Raw genomic sequence first — 20,316 nt, forward strand, 5'->3', positions numbered from 1 at the left:
CTCCTCGCACTTGCCCTGAGGTGCGTGTCACCAGTCAGGCGCCACCTGTTCCAGCCCCACGCATCAGGTCTCTAGTGCGCCTGCCCAGTCCGGTGTGTCTTGTTCCTGCTCCTCGCCCTGAGGTGTGTGTTACCAGTCTGGCGCCACCTGTGCCAGCCCCACGCATCAGGCCTCCAGTACGCCTTCCCAGTCCAGAGCTTCCGGCAACATCCCCCAGTCCGGAGCCTCCATCGACGTTCCCCAGTCCGGTGAGACCTGTTCCGGCTCCACGTAAAAAGCCTCCAGTGATGATCCATGGTTCGAAGCCTCCAATGATGATCCATGGCACGAAGCCTCCAGTGATGATCCATGACATGAAGCCTCCAGTGATGATCCATGGCCCGGAGTCTCCAGTGATAATCCATGGCAAGAAGCCTGTAGGGATGATCCATGGCCCGGAGCCTCCAGTGATGATCCATGGCACGAAGACTCCAGTGATGATCCATGGCACGGAGCCACCAGTGGTGATCCATGGCACGGAACCTCCAGTGGTGATCCACGGCGCGGAGCCTGCAATGATGATCCACGGCGCGGAGCCTGCAGCGACGGCCCGCAGTCCGGAACCTCCTGAGACGGCCCGCTGTCCAGAGTCTTCAGCGACGGTCCGCAGTCCAGAACCTCCGGTGATGATCCAAGGTCCGGTGACACAAAAGCAGAGGGATCAGCGGGCGGAGAGGGGGTTACGCCCCGAACCGGAGCCGCCGCCTCTGCTGGAGGATCCGCGGGATGAGAAGGTTCTGCGTACTGCATCAGAGCCGCCATAGACATTAGTCACCCTCCTTAACCCTCCCTTTTTTGTTGTTTTTTTTGTTTAGGTGCATCCGGAGTCCGCACCTTTGGGGGGGGTACTGTCACGTCCTGACCATAGAAAGCTGTTCTTTTCTATGGTAGAGTAGGTCAGGGCGTGACAGGGGGGTTTTCTAGTTTAGTTTTTCTATGTTGTTTTCTAGTTTTGTATTTCTATGTTGGGTTTTGTTTGGGATGATCTCCAATTAGAGGCAGCTGGTCATCGTTGTCTCCTTAATTGGAGATCATACTTAAGTAGGTGTTTTTCCCACCTGGGTTTGTGTGAGATTGTTTTTGAGTAGTGTATGTTTCACCTCTGCATCACGGTTTGTTGTTTTTTTGTTCTTTAGTTTATGTGTCTGTATTGCATAGTTTCACAGTTCAATAAAATATGTGGAACGATAATCACGCTGCACTTTGGTCAGCTCCTCTCTATGACAACCGTGACACCCGAAGCCAAATCTAGTTGACAAACCCTGTTTTATAGTATGTCATGGCCTTTTCTGGCCAACTGCTGTTATGTTTATGATATACTATGGTGTTGTGTCACTAGACTTTGACCAGATATTATTGCATCCAAAGATCAACTGTACCTAGAACATAGATACAGAGCCACTTGTTATCAGGAAGCTGCTCTCTCAGCACAACGGAAAATATCTCAATGACTTGACATGTTCTGGTTGTGAATTCAGGCTACAAGGTAAGAATCTTCCCAGTGATTATTGTAAAGTGTGTAGAGAAATTAAATGTATGGTGTTATTTTAGTATAGTGACTGACAGTAAAACACTCAGATCTAACAGTCCATTTCACCTGGGACAGCTACGTGACTGTTCAATCATACAAAATGGCGCTAACTGGGCGTAGTCAAGTCAAATTCAAAAACATTGTTCATATATTTGTATATTGTGGTTATTTTACAATTTGTATATTTTTTATGTATAAGTTGTAAATCATCTTTCAGAATATCAGAACATTTGTTGTTTTCTAAACTACAATGATCTCCTGCTTCCTGTGTAATTTGGTATGAAACCACTGAACATACTTTTCTTAACATTGTTATTATGAACTGAATTCAGTAACAGCATAATAATAACATACCTGTTGAACAAAGAAACACACTAGAACGAGAAATTATTAAAAGAGAAAGTGAGACATTATTATTATTAGTTCCACTACATGGAGAAAAGGAGAAAAATATTAAATCACCTGACTGTTGTATCTGTTAGTAAATGTTTTATTTCTAAGAGATAATTAATAAAATAGAACAATTGACCTTCAATAATAATTAGTTGTCACTGTGTTAACCACAACCAACATGTTGGATCTCTGTTTAGGGGTCAGTGCTCTAAAATGAGTATCTCGGGAGAGAGAACGGAGGCGGTCCATGCCTCTAAAATGAGTCTCTCTGGGGAACATGACACCAAAGCTAAGAGGTGAGATGACAATTTTTGTTGTTTAAGATCATTGTTTCTAAAACGTTATATCCACATTTTTTCACATTAGTTATTTGCAACAGAAATGATTGTTATGGGTACCTTCAGGTCTGTAAAATATTGTTGTTCCATAGAATTTATAGAATTTTAGCATGACACAATCATTTAGCCTACTCTTAAAACTTCTATGGGCTACGCGTCCCACCCGTGGTACACACTATCAACAGCCAGTGAAATATCAGGGCGACAAATTTGAAAACAATTAAATGTCATAATTCAAATTTCTCAAACATACAACTATTTTACACAATTTGAAAGACAAACATCTCCTTAATCTAACCACGTTGTCCGATTTCAAAAAGGCTTTACGGCGAAAGCATAAAGTTAGATTATGTTAGGACAGTACATAGACAAAACATTACACAAAGCCATTTTCATTGCAAGGACAGGCGTCACCAAAAGCAGAAAACCAGCTAAAATTATGCACTAACCTTTGACAATCTTCATCAGATGACACTCCTAGGACATTATGTTAGACAATACATGCATTTTTGTTCTACCAAGTTCATATTTATATCCAAAAACAGCATTTTACAGTGGCACATGATGTTCAGAAAATGTTTTCCCTCCAATCCTGCGGTGAATCAGCACAACAAATTAAAAAATACTATTCATTAACGTTGATAAAATATTAAACTGTTATTCAAAGATTTACAGCTTAACATCTCCTGAATTCAATCGCGTTGACAGATTTCAAAATAACTTTACTGAGAGAGCACACTTTGCAATAATCTGAGTACTGTGGTCAGAAAAAAACAGCAGGCAATTATAGACAACGGCCATCTTGGAGTCATCTAAATGCATAAATAGCATTATAAATATTCACTTACCTTTAATAATCTTCATCAGAAGGCACTTCCAGGAATCCTAGGTCCACAACAAATGTTGTTTTGTTCGATAAAGTTCATAATTTATGTCCAAATAACTCCATGTTGTTTGCACGTTCAGTAGGCTACTCAAAATGTAGGGCGCGCGAGGGAAACAGTGACGACGAAAGTCAAAAAAAGTTATATTTACGTTCGTTCAAACATGTCAAACGTTGTATAGCATCAATCTTTAGGGCCTTGAGAATGTGAAACTTCAGTAATTTTCCAACTGGATGTTTGCATTGCCTTGAAAAATGGTTTGGAACACAAAGGGAGTTCTCACATGAACGCGCCCTATGAACTGATGTGATATTCAGGGCACCTGCTTACTAGCGTTCTCCTTAAGTCTGTGTTTACCACAAACCGCTCAAACTACTTTCTAAGACTCTAGTGGAAGCCTTGGGAAGTGCTATTTGAGTCCTAACTCACTGTGTGTCAGAAAGGCAAGGACTTGAGAAAACTACAGGAACCAGATTTTCATTTCCTCGTTGGATTTCTCTCAGGGTTTTGGCTGCCATATGAGTTATGTTATACTTACAGACATCATTCAAACAGTTTTGGAAACTTTAGAGTGTTTTCTATCCAAATCTACTAATAATATGCATATCCTAGCTTTTGAGTTTGAGTAGGAGGCAGTTTAATATGGGCATGTATTTCATCCGAAAGTGACAATACTGCCCCCTAGCCCTACTAATTATTGCCTAATGTGTTGGCATGTATATCCTTTCGACTAATTCTGATTGTTGTTGCAAGCTGGATTTTGACAATATTTCCGTTATATCAACATCCTTACTCCTGTTTAACCTCTCTGGGGCACGAGACGAGACAAACTCCCAACAGCCTATGAAATAGCATGGTGAGAAATACAAAACATCAAAAATACCATATTTCAAACTTCTCAAACATATGACTATTTTACACCATTTGAAAGATACACTTCTCCTTAATCAAACCACATTGTCCGATTTCAAAAAGGCTTTACGGCGAAAGCAAAACATTAGATTATGTTAGGACAGTACATAGACAAAAAATTACACACAGCCATGTTCAATGCAAGGACAGGCGTCACCAAAAGCAGAAAACTAGCTAAAATTATGCACTAACCTTTGACGATCTTCATCAAATGACACTTCTAGGACATTATGTTAGACAATACATGCCTTTTTTGTTCTATCAAGTTCATATTTATATCCAAAAACCCCATTTTACATTGGCGAGTGACGTTCAGAAAATGTATTCCCCCCAAAACCCCCGGTGAATGGGCACATCAATTTACAGAAATACTTATCATAAACGTTGACAATATATATAACAATTATTTTAAGAATTAACGATAAACTACTATGCAACCGCTTTGTCAGATTTCAAAATAACTTTACAGAGAAAGAACATTGTTCAATATTCTGAGTAGAGAGCCCCGCCATCATTGCAAGCTGTACAGTTACCCATCCAGCCACGACGTCGACAAAACTCAAAAATATGCTAAAAATATTTTCTTACCTTTGCTGATCTTCGGCGGAATGCACTCGGAAGGACTCCAACTTCCACAAGAAATGTTCATTTGTTCGATAAAGTCCATCATTTATGTCCAAATAAATCCATTTTGTTGGCGCGTCCAGATCACCATTCCAAAATGCATGATGCGCGTTCATCCACCGTCGACGAAAAGTTATCAAGTTCCCTCAGCATTTGTAGAAACATGTCAAACCATGTTCACAATCAATCTTTATTGTGTTTTTAACGTAAAACTTAGATAATATTCCAACCGGACAATAGCGTATTTATTACAGAAGAAAAAGAAAAATGGCTACCCCTTCATGACTGCGCATGAGGTAAGTAAGTGACCCCAGCCAGACCACTTACTGTTATTCAATCAAATTGCATAGCAGAAGCCTCAAACAAGGTTCTAATGACTGTTGACATCTAGTGGAAGCCTTAGGAAGTGCAAAATGAACCCTAAGTCACTGTGTGTTAGATAGGCAATGACTTGAAAAGACTACAAGCATCAGATTTCCCACTTCCTGGTTGGATTTTTCTCAGGTTTTTGCCTGCCATATGAGTTCCGTTATATTCACAGACATCATTCAAACAGTTTTGGAAACTTTAGAGTGTTTTCTACCCAAATCTACGAATTACATTCATATCCTAGTTTCTGGCTCTGAGTAGTAGGCAGTTCAGTTTGGGAACGTTTTTCATCCGGGCGTGAAAATAGTGCCCCCTATACGCTAAGATGTTTAAACCAAAAAGGGTTCTATCTTGCTTAAAACCTGTTTGGCATAGGGGTTCCGCTAGCGGAACGTTTCAACAACATCCGGTGAAACTGCAGAGCGCGAAATTCAAAGAAAATATATAAAATATTTAACTTTCATACATTCACTAGTGCAACACACCAAATCAAAGCTGGATTTCTTGTTAATCTAGCCACCGTGTCAGATTTCAAAAAGGCTTTACGGTGAAAGCAAACTGTGCGATTATCTGAGGACAGCGCCCAGCATACCAACACATGAAAATTAGATTTCAACCCGCAAGGCGTGACACAAAAGTCAGAAATAACGATTTAATTCATGCATTACCTTTGAAGAACTTCTTCTGTTAGCACTCCAATATGTCCCATAAACATCACAAATGGTCCTTTTGTTTGATTAATTCTGTTGTTATATCTCCAAAATGTCCATTTATATGGCACGTTTCATTAAGAAAAACACCGGTTCCATCTCGCCCAGCATGACTACAAAATATCTAATACTTTACCTGTAAACGCTGTCCAAACATTTTAAAGAACTTTCCTCATCCAACTTTAGGTATTTTTAAACGTAAATAATCGATAAAATGTAAGACGGGATAAACTGTTCAATTCCGGATAAAAACAACATGAAGCGCGTGACCTGGAGTGCGCATCAAAAGAGTAGAGGCCATTCGGCTGGACCCTTGTTCTGAACTGTCTTCTTAATTTCTCTAAAGAAAAACATCAACCAATTTCTAAAGACTGTTGACATCCAGTGGAAGCGATAGGAACTGCAACCAAGTGCCACAGAAATGTAGGATCCCATAGAAACCTCATTGAAAACACTGTCACCTATAAAATAAATCCTGGATGTCCTCGGGGTTTCGCCTGCCAAATAAGTTCTGTTATACTCACAGACATTATTTTAACAGTTTTAGAAACTAGAGTGTTTTCTATCCAAATCTACCGTTATATGCATATCCTAGCTTCTGGGCCTGAGTAGCAGGCAGTTTCCTTTGGGCACGCTTTTCATCCGGATGTGAAAATACTGCCCCCTATCCCAAACAGGTATATGGAACCACTAAAGTTCTATATGGCACCCTTTATTGGAGGTTAGGAAGTGTCTGAGTATACAGTATATATAGAATATATATAGAACCCTTAATAGGAGGTTAGCCTGTCTGAGTTTACAGTATAAATAGAATATGTATATATTTTTTTCATTTTATTTCACCTTTATTTAACCAGGTAGGCTTGTTGAGAACAAGTTCTCATGTACAACTGCGACTTGGCCAAGATAAAGCAAAGCAGTGCGACGCAAACAACAACACAGAGTTACACATGGAGTAAACAAGTGTACATTCATTAACACAATAGAAAAAAAATTAAGTCTATATACAGTGTGTGCAAATGTCGTGAGGTGGTAAGCCAATAAATAGGCCATAGTAAGTAATTACAATTTAGCAAATCAACACTGGAGTGATAGATGTGCAGATGATGATGTGCCTGTAGAAATACTGGTGTGCAAATAAAAGCAGAAAAGTCAATAAAAACAATATGGGGATGAGGTTGGTAGATTGGATGTGCTATTTACAGATGGGCTATGTACAGCTGCAGCGATCGGTTAGCTGCTCAGACAACTGATGGTTAAAGTTAGTGAGGGAAATATAAGTCTCCAGCTTCAGCGATTTTTCAATTCGTTCCAGTCATTGGCAGCAGAGAACTGGAAGGAAAGGCGGCCAAAGGAGGTGTTGGCTTTGAGGATGACCAGTGAGATATACCTGCTGGAGTGCGTGCTACGGGTGGGTGTTGTTATCGTGAATACTGAGCTGAGATAAGGCAGAGTTTTACCTAACAAAGACTTATAGATGACCTGGAGCCAGTGGGTTTGGTGACGAATATGTAGCGAGGGCCAGCCGACAAGAGCATACAGGTCACAGTGGTGGATGGTATTTGGGGCTTTGGTGACAAAACGGATGGCACTGTGATAGACTGCATCCAGTTTGCTGAGTAGAGTGTTGGAGGCTATTTTGTAAATTACGTCGCCGAAATCGAGGATCGGTTGGAAAGTCCGTTTTACGAGGGTATGTTTGGTGGCGTGAGTGAAGGAGGCTTTGTTGCGAAATAGGAAGCCGATTCTAGATTTCACTTTGGATTGGAGATGTTTAATATGAGTCTGGAAGGAGAGTTTACAGTCTAGCCAGACACCTAGGTATTAGTAGTTGTCCACATATTCTAAGTCAGAACCGTCCAGAGAAGTGATGCTAGTCGGGTGGGCGGATGCGTTCAGCGAACGGTTGAAAAGCATGCATTTAGTTTTACTAGCATTTAAGAGCGTTGTATGGCATTGAAGCTCATTTGTAGGTTTGTTAACACAGTGTCCAAAAAAGGACCAGATGTATACAGAATGGTGCCGTCTGCATAGAGGTGGATCAGGGAATCACCCGCAGCAAAAGCGACATCGTTGATATATACAGAGAAAAGAGTCAGACCGAAAATTGAACCCTGTGGTACCCCAATAGAGACTGCCAGAGGTCCGGACAACAGGCCCTCCGATTTGACACCTTGAACTCTGTCTGAGAAGTAGTTGATGAACGAGGCGAGGCAGTCATTTGAGAAACCAAGGCTGTTGAGTCTGCCGTTAAGAATACGGTGATTGACAGAGTCGAAAGCCTTGGACAGGTCGATGAAGACGCCTGTCTTTTATCGATGGCAGTTATGATATCGTTTAGTACCTTGAGCATGGCTGAGGTGCACCCGTGACTAGCTCGGAAACCAGATTGCACAGCGGAGAAGCTATGGTGGGTTCGAAATCGTCAGTGATCTGTTTATTCATTTGACTTTCAAAGACTTTAGAAAGGCAGGGCAGGATGGATATAGGTCGATAACAGTTTGGGTCTAGAGTGTTACCCCCTTTGAAGAGGGGGATGACCAAGCTTTCCAATCTTTAGGGATCTCGGACGATACAAAAAGAGAGGTTGAACAGACTGGTAACAGGGGTTGCAACAATGGCGGCGGATAATTTTAGAAAGAGAGGGTCCAGATTGTCTAGCCCAGCTGATTTGTACGGGTCCAGGTTTTGCAGCTCTTTCAGAATATCTGCTAACTGGATTTGGGTGAAGGAGAAGCTGGGGAGCCTTGGGCAAGTAGCTGCAGAGCGTGCAGAGCTGTTGGCCAGGGTTGGGGTAGCCAGGAGGAAAGCATGGCCAGCCGTGGAAAAATGCACAATAATATGCATATTCTAGCTTCTGAGTTGGTGTAGGAGGCAGTTAAAAATGGGCATATATTTTTTCCAAAATTCTCAATACTGCCCCCTAGCCCAAACAGGTTAATCTGGTTACTACTCCTGCCCAGAAACTAGAATATGCATATAATTAGTAGATTTGGATAGAAAACACACTAAAGTATCTAAAACTGTTTGAATGGTGTCTGTGAGTATAACAGAACTCATATGGCAGTCAAAAACCTGAGAAGAACCTGAGAAGATTCCATGCAGGAAGTGCTCTGTCTGACAATTTTTTGTCCTTCTGTTGCATCTCTATCAAATTTACAGCATCTCTGCTGTAACGTGACACTTCCTAAGGCTTTCATTGGCCCTCTAAACCCGGCAGAAAGTGGAATGGGGTGTCTCCTATCTCTGGGCAGATAACAGGAGCAGAGTTTGTAAGTGGTCAGCCTGGGGACAGTGAGACTGGAGATGCGCGTTCACGAGAATTCTCATTTTTTTTATTTCAGTCTTGGAATGAATACATCATTGCCCGGTTGGAATATTATCGCTATTTTATGAGAAAAGTAGTATAAAAATGTATTTTAAACAGCGTTTGACATGCTTCTAAGTACGGTAATGGAACATTTTGAATTTTTTTGTGTCGATATGCGTTACCCTTGGCGACGCGCGTTACCCTTTGGATATTTACCTGAACGCATGAACAAAACGGCGGTATTTGGATATAACTATGGATTATTTGGAACCAAAACAACATTTGTTGTTGAAGTAGAAGTCCCGGGAGTGCATTCTGACGAAGAACAGCAAAGGTAATTCAATTTTTCTAATAGTAATTCTGAGTTTAGGCGACACCGAAGTTGGCGGATGTCAAAATAGCTAGCCGTGATGGCCGAGTTATGTACTCAGAATATTGCAAAATGTGCTTTCGCCCTTAAAAGCTATTTTAAAAACGGACATAGCGATTGCATAAAGGAGTACTGTATCTATAATTCTTAAAATAATTGTTATGTATTGTGTCAACGTTTATCGTGAGTAATTTAGTAAATTCACCGGAAGTTTTGGGTGGGTATGCTAGTTATGAACATCACATGCTAATGTAAAAAGCTGTTTTTGATATAAATATGAACTTGCATGTATTGTATAACATAATGTCCTAGGAGTGTCATCTGATGAAGATCATCAAAGGTTAGTGCTGCATTTAGCTGTGTTTTGGGTTTTTGTGATGCATGCCTGTTGCTTAGAAAATGGCTGTGTGATTATTTTTGGGCTGGGTACTCTCCTAACATAATCTAATGTTTTGCTTTCGCTGTAAAGCCTTTTTGAAATCGGACAACGTGGTTCAATTCAGGAGAGGTGTATCTATAAAATGGTGTAAAATAGTCCTATGTTTGAGAAGCAGAAATTATTAGATTTCTTTGAATTATGACATTTTGTGGTTTTAAATTTCGCGTCCTGATTTTTCACTGTCTGTTGAATAGGGACGATTTCGTTCCACATACCCGAGAGAGGTTAATGTGTCAGATTTCAAAAAAGCTTTACCGAAAAAGCACACCATGCAATAATCTGAGTTCGGCGCTCAGACACAAAAACAAGCCATACAAGATATCCGCCATGTTGGAGTCAACAGAAGTCAGAAATAGCATTATAATTATTCACTTACCTTTGATGATCTTCATCAGAATGCACTCCCAGGAATCCCAGTTCCACAATAAATGTTTGTTTTGTTCGATAAAGTCCATCCTTTATGTCCAAATACCTCCTTTTTGTTCAAGCCTTCAGTTCACAAATCCAAATTCACGACGCGCAGGCCAGACGAAAACTCAAAAAAATCCCATTACAATTCGTGGAAACATGTCAAACTATGTATAGAATCAATCTTTAGGAGGTTTTTATCATAAATCTTAAATTATGTTTCAACCGGAGAATTAATTTTGTCTTTAGAAATGCAATGGAACACAGCTATCTTTCATGGACTGAAGCTCATGACCTTCTGGCAGACCCATCCCTCAATCAGCTCTTATTCTCCCCCACTTCACAGAGAATCCTCAAACAAGGTTCTAAAGACTGTTGACATCTAGTGGAAGCCTTAGGAAGTGCAATATGACCCCACAGACACTGTATATTGGATAGGCCAAGACTTGAAAAACTACAAACCTCAGATTTCCCACTTCCTGGTTGTATTTTTCTCAGGTTTTTGCCTGCCATATGAGTTCTGTTATACTCACAGACATCATTCAAACAGTTTTAGAAACTTCAGAGTGTTTTCTATCCAAATCTACTAATAATATGCATATCTTAGCTTCTGGGCCTGAGTAGCAGGCAGTTTACTCTGGGCACCTTATTCATCCAAGTTACTCAATACTGCCACCCAGCTGTAAGAAGTTAAACATAAAAGCTAATTTACCAACATTTCTGAAAATGGATATACAGCGTTTTGGAATTAATCTCTTCTTATGTTTCCCCATCTGAGCTCAGAGTAGATGGGAGATATAATGTTTGTCTCTGTTGTGTTGAAGTCCAATCAAGCAGGAGAGACCAGCCTCCCCTGTTCCCAGCTGTGTGTCCATGAAGAGTGACCAGTCCATGGGTCAACCTATAAAGTTTAGAGAGGAAGACTTTTCTACTGAACAAAGGTAAGAAGAACTCATGGGTCATGGTCACTGAGTTAAACAACACTGTTTCTAGTCATTTCACCTCTCCCATTTTCACATTTATTTTTGTTGATTTCATAATCCATAGGCTAATCCTTTTTTTTCAATTTTCATAGTCCTAAAACAATATTAAACGAACACAAGACTCCCTCCCTGTGTGTGTGAGTGCTATTACCTCAACTACCTGGTACCCCTGCACATTGACTCAGTACTGGTACTCCTTATAGTCTCAATATTACCTCAACTACCTGGTACCCCTGCACATTGACTCAGTACTGGTACTCCTTATAGTCTCATTATTACCTCAACTACCTGGTACCCCTGCACATTGACTCAGTACTGGTACTCCTTATAGTCTCATTATTACCTCAACTACCTGGTACCCCTGCACATTGACTCAGTACTGGTACTCCTTATAGTCTCATTATTACCTCAACTACCTGGTACCCCTGCACATTGACTCAGTACTGGTACTCCTTATAGTCTCATTATTACCTCAACTACCTGGTACCCCTGCACATTGACTCAGTACTGGTACTCCTTATAGTCTCATTATTACCTCAACTACCTGGTACCCCTGCACATTGACTCAGTACTGGTACTCCTTATAGCCTCATTATTACCTCACCTACCTGGTACCCCTGGACATTGACTCAGTACTGGTACTCCTTATAGTCTCATTATTACCTCAACTACCTGGTACCCCTGCACATTGACTCAGTACTGGTACTCCTTATAGTCTCATTATTACCTCAACTACCTGGTACCCCTGCACATTGACTCAGTACTGGTTCTCCTTATAGCCTCATTATTACCTCAACTACCTGGTACCCCTGCACATTTACTCAGTACTGGTACTCCTTATAGCCTCATTATTACCTCAACTACCTGGTACCCCTGCACATTGACTCAGTACTGGTACTCCTTATAGTCTCATTATTACCTCAACTACCTGGTACCCCTGCACATTGACTCAGTACTGGTACTCCTTATAGTCTCATTATTACCTCAACTACCTGGTACCCCTGCACATTGACTCAGTACTGGTACTCCTTATAGTCTCATTATTACCTCAACTACCTGGTACCCCTGCACATTGACTCAGTACTGGTACTCCTTATAGTCTCATTATTACCTCAACTACCTGGTACCCCTGCACATTGACTCAGTACTGGTACTCCTTATAGTCTCATTATTACCTCAACTACCTGGTACCCCTGCACATTGACTCAGTACTGGTACTCCTTATAGTCTCATTATTACCTCAACTACCTGGTACCCCTGCACATTGACTCAGTACTGGTACTCCTTATAGTCTCATTATTACCTCAACTACCTGGTACCCCTGCACATTGACTCAGTACTGGTACTCCTTATAGTCTCATTATTGTTATTTTATTGTGTTACTATTTCCTGTTTCTAGATTTTTTTTCTTACTTTTAAACTGCATTGTTGGGAAAGGGCTCGTTAGCATTTCAAGGTAAAGTGTCCACCTGTTGTATTCAGCGCATGTGAAAAATACATGTTTATTTTATTTGATTCTCATTGGCAGAAACGCGTCATTGGGTCTAACGATCGTATCATGCCGAACAGCACATGTTCGGATGTACAAGCACGGTGGCTAGTTAAAACTCCTCAGAAAGGAAGGAACCTAGGAAGAAACCTAGAGAGGAACCAGGCTCTGAGTGGTGGCCAGTCCTCTTCTGGCTGTGCTGGGGGGAGATTATAAGAGTACATGGCCATTAAATTCAGATCGTTCTTCAAGATGTTAAAATGTTCATACATGACTAGCAGGGTAAAAAAATATTCACGGTGGTTATAGAGGGTGCAACAGGTCAGCACCTCAGGAGAAAATGTCAGTTGGCTTTTCATAGCCGAGACAGCCGGTGTGGTAGGTAGGTAGGTAGGTAGGTAGGTAGGTAGGTAGGTACAGACAGACAGACAGACAGACAGACAGACAGACAGACAGACAGACAGACAGACAGACAGACAGACAGACAGACAGACAGACAGACAGACAGACAGACAGACAGACAGACAGACAGACAGACAGACAGCAGGTTCGGGACAAGGTATCATGTCTAGTGGACAGGTCAGAGTTCATATCCTCAGTCAGACCAGTAGAAACTGGATCAGCAGCACTACAAGGTATCACGTCTGGTGAGCAGGTCAGAGTTCATATCCTCAGTCAGACCAGTAGAAACTGGATCAGCAGCACTACAAGGTATCACGTCTGGTGAACAGGTCAGAGTTCATATCCTCAGTCAGACCAGTAGAAACTGGATCAGCAGCACTACAAGGTATCACATCCGGTGGAGCATGTATCAATACTGATAGGATGGAAAGAAAGGGAGCGCTGCTCTCAGATCAGTTTTCTACATTAAAATCTTTCCTTAATGTAAGAATATTTTAAAGATAAATACACAATGCAGAGTTTGAGAGGACGAGAGTACTGGAGTACTAATGGTCAATAGGGAATTGTAAATAGGAGTTGGGTTTCAGTTCAACATCTGTTAGAATCTGTGGAATGTCCCTCCTGAACTCAGAGCGGCGTGTGCTACGTGGGCCACGTTGGTATTGGTCTGTACATTGAGTCGAGAGCAGGATACTTGTTAATTGGCCATTGGCCAAGTTGTCCTGCAAGGACTTCTGATTGGTCAACTCCAGGCTAGGGTGGGGGGTTATAAATGGCTTCCTGTTCCTTTGTTCGGTGGGGAAAAGCTGAGGACAGGGGACTTCTGATTGGTCAACGCCAGGCTAGGGTGGGGGGTTATAAATGGCTTCCTGTTCCTTTGTTTGGTGGGGAAAAGCTGAGGACAGGGGACTTCTGATTGGTCAACTCCAGGCTAGGGTGGGGGGTTATAAATGGCTTCCTGTTGCTTTGTTTGGTGGGGAAAAGCTGAGGACAGGGGAGACTGAACATCTGAACATCTTCCTCCCAGCTTGACATCTTGATTCGTCCTCTCTGAATAAACAATTTTTTCTCCCCCTGATTTGCTTTGGAGTTTTTGTTATTGAGGAATAACATAAAAGGTTAACATTAACATTATACTTAGTTCACTATACTGACCACAGATCAGCTTCAATTAGCATCTGTGGCAGCAGATATTGAGGCGGCTTATTCTAATGCTTACACATAAAACATTCACTAAATCACAGATTTAGCACATCATTGTGCACGTTATAAAATATATTGAGACAAATTACAGACAGTAGCCTACAAGTAGCAACATAGAACTCAATATATTGAACATGGAATATATTTCAATATGATTGAAATAGGCCTAAAGCCTAATGTTTATATTTTAATGCACTTATCTCGGTTTTCATATAAAGAAAATGTGTATACATCCCTTGATTGAATCAATATCAAAGACATTGTCAACTTTGCATTTCTGTCAACTTTGTTCTGAATTAATCGGAGGTCACAAAGAGACGGATAAACCATGTGATTCTATGTTTATCAGAGATCTTCTGTGTATAAACTCACGTGGAAGGGCAAAAAGCATCATACAACACAATCAGCTGTTCTAGTGGTCTGAGACAGGAGGTAGAATACTCAGCTGTTCTAGTGGTCTGAGACAGGAGGTAGATTACTCAGCTGTTCTAGTGGTCTGAGACAGGAGGTAGATTACTCAACTGTTCTAGTGGTCTGAGACAGGAGGTAGATTACTCAGCTGTTCTAGTGGTCTGAGACAGGAGGTAGATTACTCAGCTGTTCTAGTGGTCTGAGACAGGAGGTAGATTACTCAGCTGTTCTAGTGGTCTGAGGCAGGAGGTAGATTACTCAGCTGTTCTAGTGGTCTGAGACAGGAGGTAGATTACTCAGCTGTTCTAGTGGTCTGAGATAGGAGGTAGATTACTCAGCTGTTCTAGTGGTCTGAGACAGGAGGTAGATTACTCAGCTGTTCTAGTGGTCTGAGGCAGGAGGTAGATTACTCAGCTGTTCTAGTGGTCTGAGACAGGAGGTAGATTACTCAGCTGTTCTAGTGGTCTGAGATAGGAGGTAGATTACTCAGCTGTTCTAGTGGTCTGAGGCAGGAGGTAGATTACTCAGCTGTTCTAGTGGTCTGAGACAGGAGGTAGATTACTCAGCTGTTCTAGTGGTCTGAGACAGGAGGAGGTAAATCACTCAGCTGTTCTAGTGGTCTGAGACAGGAGGAGGTAGATTACTCAGCTGTTCTAGTGGTCTGAGACAGGAGGAGGTAGATTACTCAGCTGTTCTAGTGGTCTGAGACAGGAGGAGGTAGATTACTCAGCTGTTCTAGTGGTCTGAGACAGGAGGAGGTAGATTACTCAGCTGTTCTAGTGGTCTGAGGGAGGAGGAGGTAGAGTACTCAGCTGTTCTAGTGGTCTGAGGCAGGAGGAGGTAGAGTACTCAGCTGTTCTAGTGGTCTGAGACAGGAGGTAGATTACTCAGCTGTTCTAGTGGTCTGAGGCAGGAGGTAGATTACTCAGCTGTTCTAGTGGTCTGAGACAGGAGGTAGATTACTCAGTTGTTCTAGTGGTCTGAGACAGGAGGTAGATTACTCAGCTGTTCTAGTGGTCTGATGGAGGAGGTAGATTACTCAGCTGTTCTAGTGGTCTGAGACAGGAGGTAGATTACTCAGCTGTTCTAGTGGTCTGAGACAGGAGGTAGATCACTCAGCTGTTCTAGTGGTCTGAGGGAGGAGGAGGTAAATCACTCAGCTGTTCTAGTGGTCTGAGACAGGAGGAGGTAGATTACTCAGCTGTTCTAGTGGTCTGAGACAGGAGGAGGTAGATTACTCAGCTGTTCTAGTGGTCTGAGACAGGAGGAGGTAGATTACTCAGCTGTTCTAGTGGTCTGAGACAGGAGGAGGTAGATTACTCAGCTGTTCTAGTGGTCTGAGGGAGGAGGTAGATTACTCAGCTGTTCTAGTGGTCTGAGGCAGGAGGAGGTAGAGTACTCAGCTGTTCTAGTGGTCTGAGACAGGAGGTAGATTACTCAGCTGTTCTTGTGGTCTGAGGCAGGAGGTAGATTACTCAGCTGTTCTAGTGGTCTGAGACAGGAGGTAGATTACTCAGTTGTTCTAGTGGTCTGAGACAGGAGGTAGATTACTCAGCTGTTCTAGTGGTCTGATGGAGGAGGTAGATTACTCAGCTGTTCTAGTGGTCTGAGACAGGAGGTAGATTACTCAGCTGTTCTAGTGGTCTGAGACAGGAGGTAGATCACTCAGCTGTTCTAGTGGTCTGAGGGAGGAGGAGGTAGATTACTCAGCTGTTCTAGTGGTCTGAGACAGGAGGTAGATTACTCAGCTGTTCTAGTGGTCTGAGGGAGGAGGAGGTAGATTACTCAGCTGTTCTAGTGGTCTGAGACAGGAGGTAGATTACTCAGCTGTTCTAGTGGTCTGAGACAGGAGGTAGATTACTCAGCTGTTCTAGTGGTCTGAGGCAGGAGGAGGTAGAGTACTCAGCTGTTCTAGTGGTCTGAGGCAGGAGGAGGTAGATTACTCAGCTGTTCTAGTGGTCTGAGACAGGAGGTAGATTACTCAGCTGTTCTAGTGGTCTGAGACAGGAGGTAGATTACTCAGCTGTTCTAGTGGTCTGAGGCAGGAGGAGGTAGAGTACTCAGCTGTTCTAGTGGTCTGAGACAGGAGGTAGATTACTCAGCTGTTCTAGTGGTCTGAGGCAGGAGGTAGATTACTCAGCTGTTCTAGTGGTCTGAGACAGGAGGTAGATTACTCAGCTGTTCTAGTGGTCTGAGACAGGAGGTAGATTACTCAGCTGTTCTAGTGGTCTGAGACAGGAGGTAGATTACTCAGCTGTTCTAGTGGTCTGAGACAGGAGGTAGATTACTCAGCTGTTCTAGTGGTCTGAGGCAGGAGGTAGATTACTCAGCTGTTCTAGTGGTCTGAGACAGGAGGAGGTAGATTACTCAGCTGTTCTAGTGGTCTGAGGGTGGAGGTAGATTACTCAGCTGTTCTAGTGGTCTGAGGCAGGAGGTAGATTACTCAGCTGTTCTAGTGGTCTGAGGCAGGAGGAGGTAGATTACTCAGCTGTTCTAGTGGTCTGAGGCAGGAGGAGGTAGATTACTCAGCTGTTCTAGTGGTCTGAGACAGGAGGAGGTAGATTACTCAGCTGTTCTAGTGGTCTGAGGCAGGAGGAGGTAGATTACTCAGCTGTTCTAGTGGTCTGATGGAGGAGGTAGATTACTCAGCTGTTCTAGTGGTCTGAGACAGGAGGTAGATTACTCAACTGGTCTAGTGGTCTGAGGGAGGAGGTAGATTATGAGTGTTTACAAGTGCAACGTTAATATCAATGGTTTTTTGAAACTGCTCAGAGATTATACGATGCTCCTACGAAGATTCTAATGATGAACTTGGCCTTAAAATGCTTTTCGGAAACCCTGGATAAAAACATCTGCTAAATGACTAACATGTAAAATGTAAATGTTTTACATACAGATCTAATATTATTGTATTGAATTATTATTTCAAATATTTAAACATTGATGTCACTAGTGTATCATTTGTACAGTTCTTTATTAAAAATGTATTTATTTGTTACATTTGACTGTGTAAAATCTAGCAGTACTACGGATTTCTCTGAGGCAGATATATATTATTACTGTGTAAAACCTAGCAGTACTACTGATTTCTCTGAGAGTGAGGCAGATAAATAGCATTTAGCAAAAACATTATTTGTCTCTCTGAAATGAAACCATCAAGTGATAGATTTTACCCTGTTAGGGCGAGGGGGCAATATTGACACGGCCGGATAAAAAACGTACCCGATTTAATCTGGTTACTACTCCTGCCCAGTAACTAGAATATGCATATAATTAGTAGATTTGGATAGAAAACACCCTAAAGTTTCTAAAACTGTTTGAATGGTGTCTGTGAGTATAACAGAATTCATATGGCAGGCAAAAACCTGAGAAGATTCCAAACAGGAAGCGCCCTCTCTGACAAGTTGTTCATCTTGACTCTTTTTATTGAAGACTGAGGATCTTTGCCGTAACGTGACACTTCCTACGGCTCCCATAGGCTCTCAGAACCCGGGAAAAAGCTGAATGATATCGAGGCAGCCTCTGGCTGAAACACATTATCGCGTTTGGATAGTGGCTGGTCAGAGTACTCTGAGACTCACGCTCGTGCACGAGGGCACGAGATGTATTTATTTTCTCTCTCTTTGTACGTATACAGGCTTTCCCGGTCAGAATATTATCGCTTTTTTACGAGAAAAATGGCATAAAAATTGATTTTAAACAGCGGTTGACATGCTTCGAAGTACGGTAATGGAATATTTAGAATTTTTTTGTCACGAAATGCGCCGTGCTCGTCACCCTTATTTACCCTTTCGGATAGTGTCTTGAACGCACGAACAAAACCCTGCTATTTGACTATAACAATGGATTATTTGGGACCAAACTAACATTTGTTATTGAAGTAGAAGTCCTGGGAGTGCATTCTGACGAAGACCAGCAAAGGTAATAACATTTTTCTTATAGTAAATCTGACTTTGGTGAGTGCTAAACTTGCTGGGTGTCTAAATAGCTAGCCCTGTGATGCCGGGCTATCTACTGAGAATATTGCAAAATGTGCTTTCACCGAAAAACTATTTTAAAATCGGACATAGAGTGCATAGAGGAGTTCTGTATCTATAATTCTTAAAATAATTGTTATGATTTTTGTGAACTTTTATCGTGAGTAATTTAGTAAATTCACCGGAAGTGTTCGGTAGGAATGCTAGTCACATGCTAGTCACATGCTAATGTAAAAAGCTGGTTTTTGATATAAATATGAACTTGATTGAACAAAACATGCATGTATTGTATAACATAATGTCCTAGGGTTGTCATCTGATGAAGATCATTAAAGGTTAGTGCTGCATTTAGCTGTGGTTTGGGTTTATGTGACATTATATGCTAGCTTGAAAAATGGGTGTCTGATTATTTCTGGCTGGGTACTCTGCTGATATAATCTAATGTTTTGCTTTTGTTGTAAAGCCTTTTTGAAATCGGACAGTGTGGTTAGATTAACGAGAGTCTTGTCTTTAAAATGGTGTAAAATAGTCATATGTTTGAAAAATGGAAGTTTTTGCATTTTTGAGGTATTTGAATATCGCACCACAGGATTACACTGGCTGTTGAGTAGGTGGGACGCTTGCCCATAGAAGTTAAACAAATACATGTCTGTCATTGAACAACCCCATGTCATGATTAGATAGTGAAATAACACACCAGTCTCTTCCATAATTTCTTTAAACAATAAAGACAAATTTCCGAACATTTCTGTAAAGTGATGTGTAGCGTTTTGGAATTCTTCTTATGTTTCCCAATCTGAGATCAGAGGTGATGAGAGATGTAATGTTTGTCTCTGTTGTGTTGAAGACCAATCAAGCAGGAGAGACCAGCCTCCCCTGTTCCCAGCTGTGTGTCCATGAAGAGTGACTGGTCTATGGGTGAACCTATATGCTTTAGAGAGGGAGACTTTTCTACTGAACAAAGGTAAGAAGAACTCATGGGTCATGGTCAGTGAGATAAACAACACTGTCTCTAGTCATTTCTCCTCTCCCATTTTCCCATTTCTTTTGGTTGTTTTCATAATCCATAGGCTAATCCTTTAGTCCATTTATATAGTCCTAAAACAATATTAAACAAACACAACGTTCCCTGTGTGTGTGTGTGTGTGTGTGTGTGTGTGTGTGTGTGTGTGTGTGTGTGTGTGTGTGTGTGTGTGTGTGTGTGTGTGTGTGTGTGTGTGTACTGTAATCTCATGTTTTGTCCACAGAAACCAACAGGAGAGATCAGAGTCAGATATTCTCAGTGGTCAGTCTTCCCAGAGTCATCAAACAGACCTGGACTCTATATTCAGTGTATGTGGTCCTGTTATGTAAATTTGTTTTTGTTTACCTCAAGTAAAGTTGATCTGTCAATTATTCATTATTGTGTTAATGAGAAAGCATTTCTTCTCTTGCTTAACTTATTTACTTGATTTATTTTAGTTGCTTGAAGAGAAAATGATGACATTTGTGAAGAACGAGCTGAAGATGTTCAAGAGGATTCTT

The 20,316-nt window shown here is 41.6% G+C and overlaps 1 long non-coding RNA gene across 1 annotated transcript; it reads left to right on the forward strand.

The window, feature by feature from the left end:
- Positions 1 to 1,269: 1,269 nt before the first annotated feature.
- LOC115182032 (uncharacterized) lies at positions 1,270 to 20,078 on the forward strand. The gene is made up of 4 exons (XR_003873604.1): positions 1,270 to 1,525; positions 2,161 to 2,259; positions 19,640 to 19,756; positions 20,040 to 20,078. It is a non-coding gene; the product is annotated as an uncharacterized LOC115182032 (long non-coding RNA).
- Positions 20,079 to 20,316: the final 238 nt, after the last annotated feature.

Source organism: Salmo trutta, unplaced genomic scaffold, assembly GCF_901001165.1.
Source record: "Salmo trutta unplaced genomic scaffold, fSalTru1.1, whole genome shotgun sequence".
NCBI lineage: Eukaryota > Metazoa > Chordata > Actinopteri > Salmoniformes > Salmonidae > Salmo > Salmo trutta.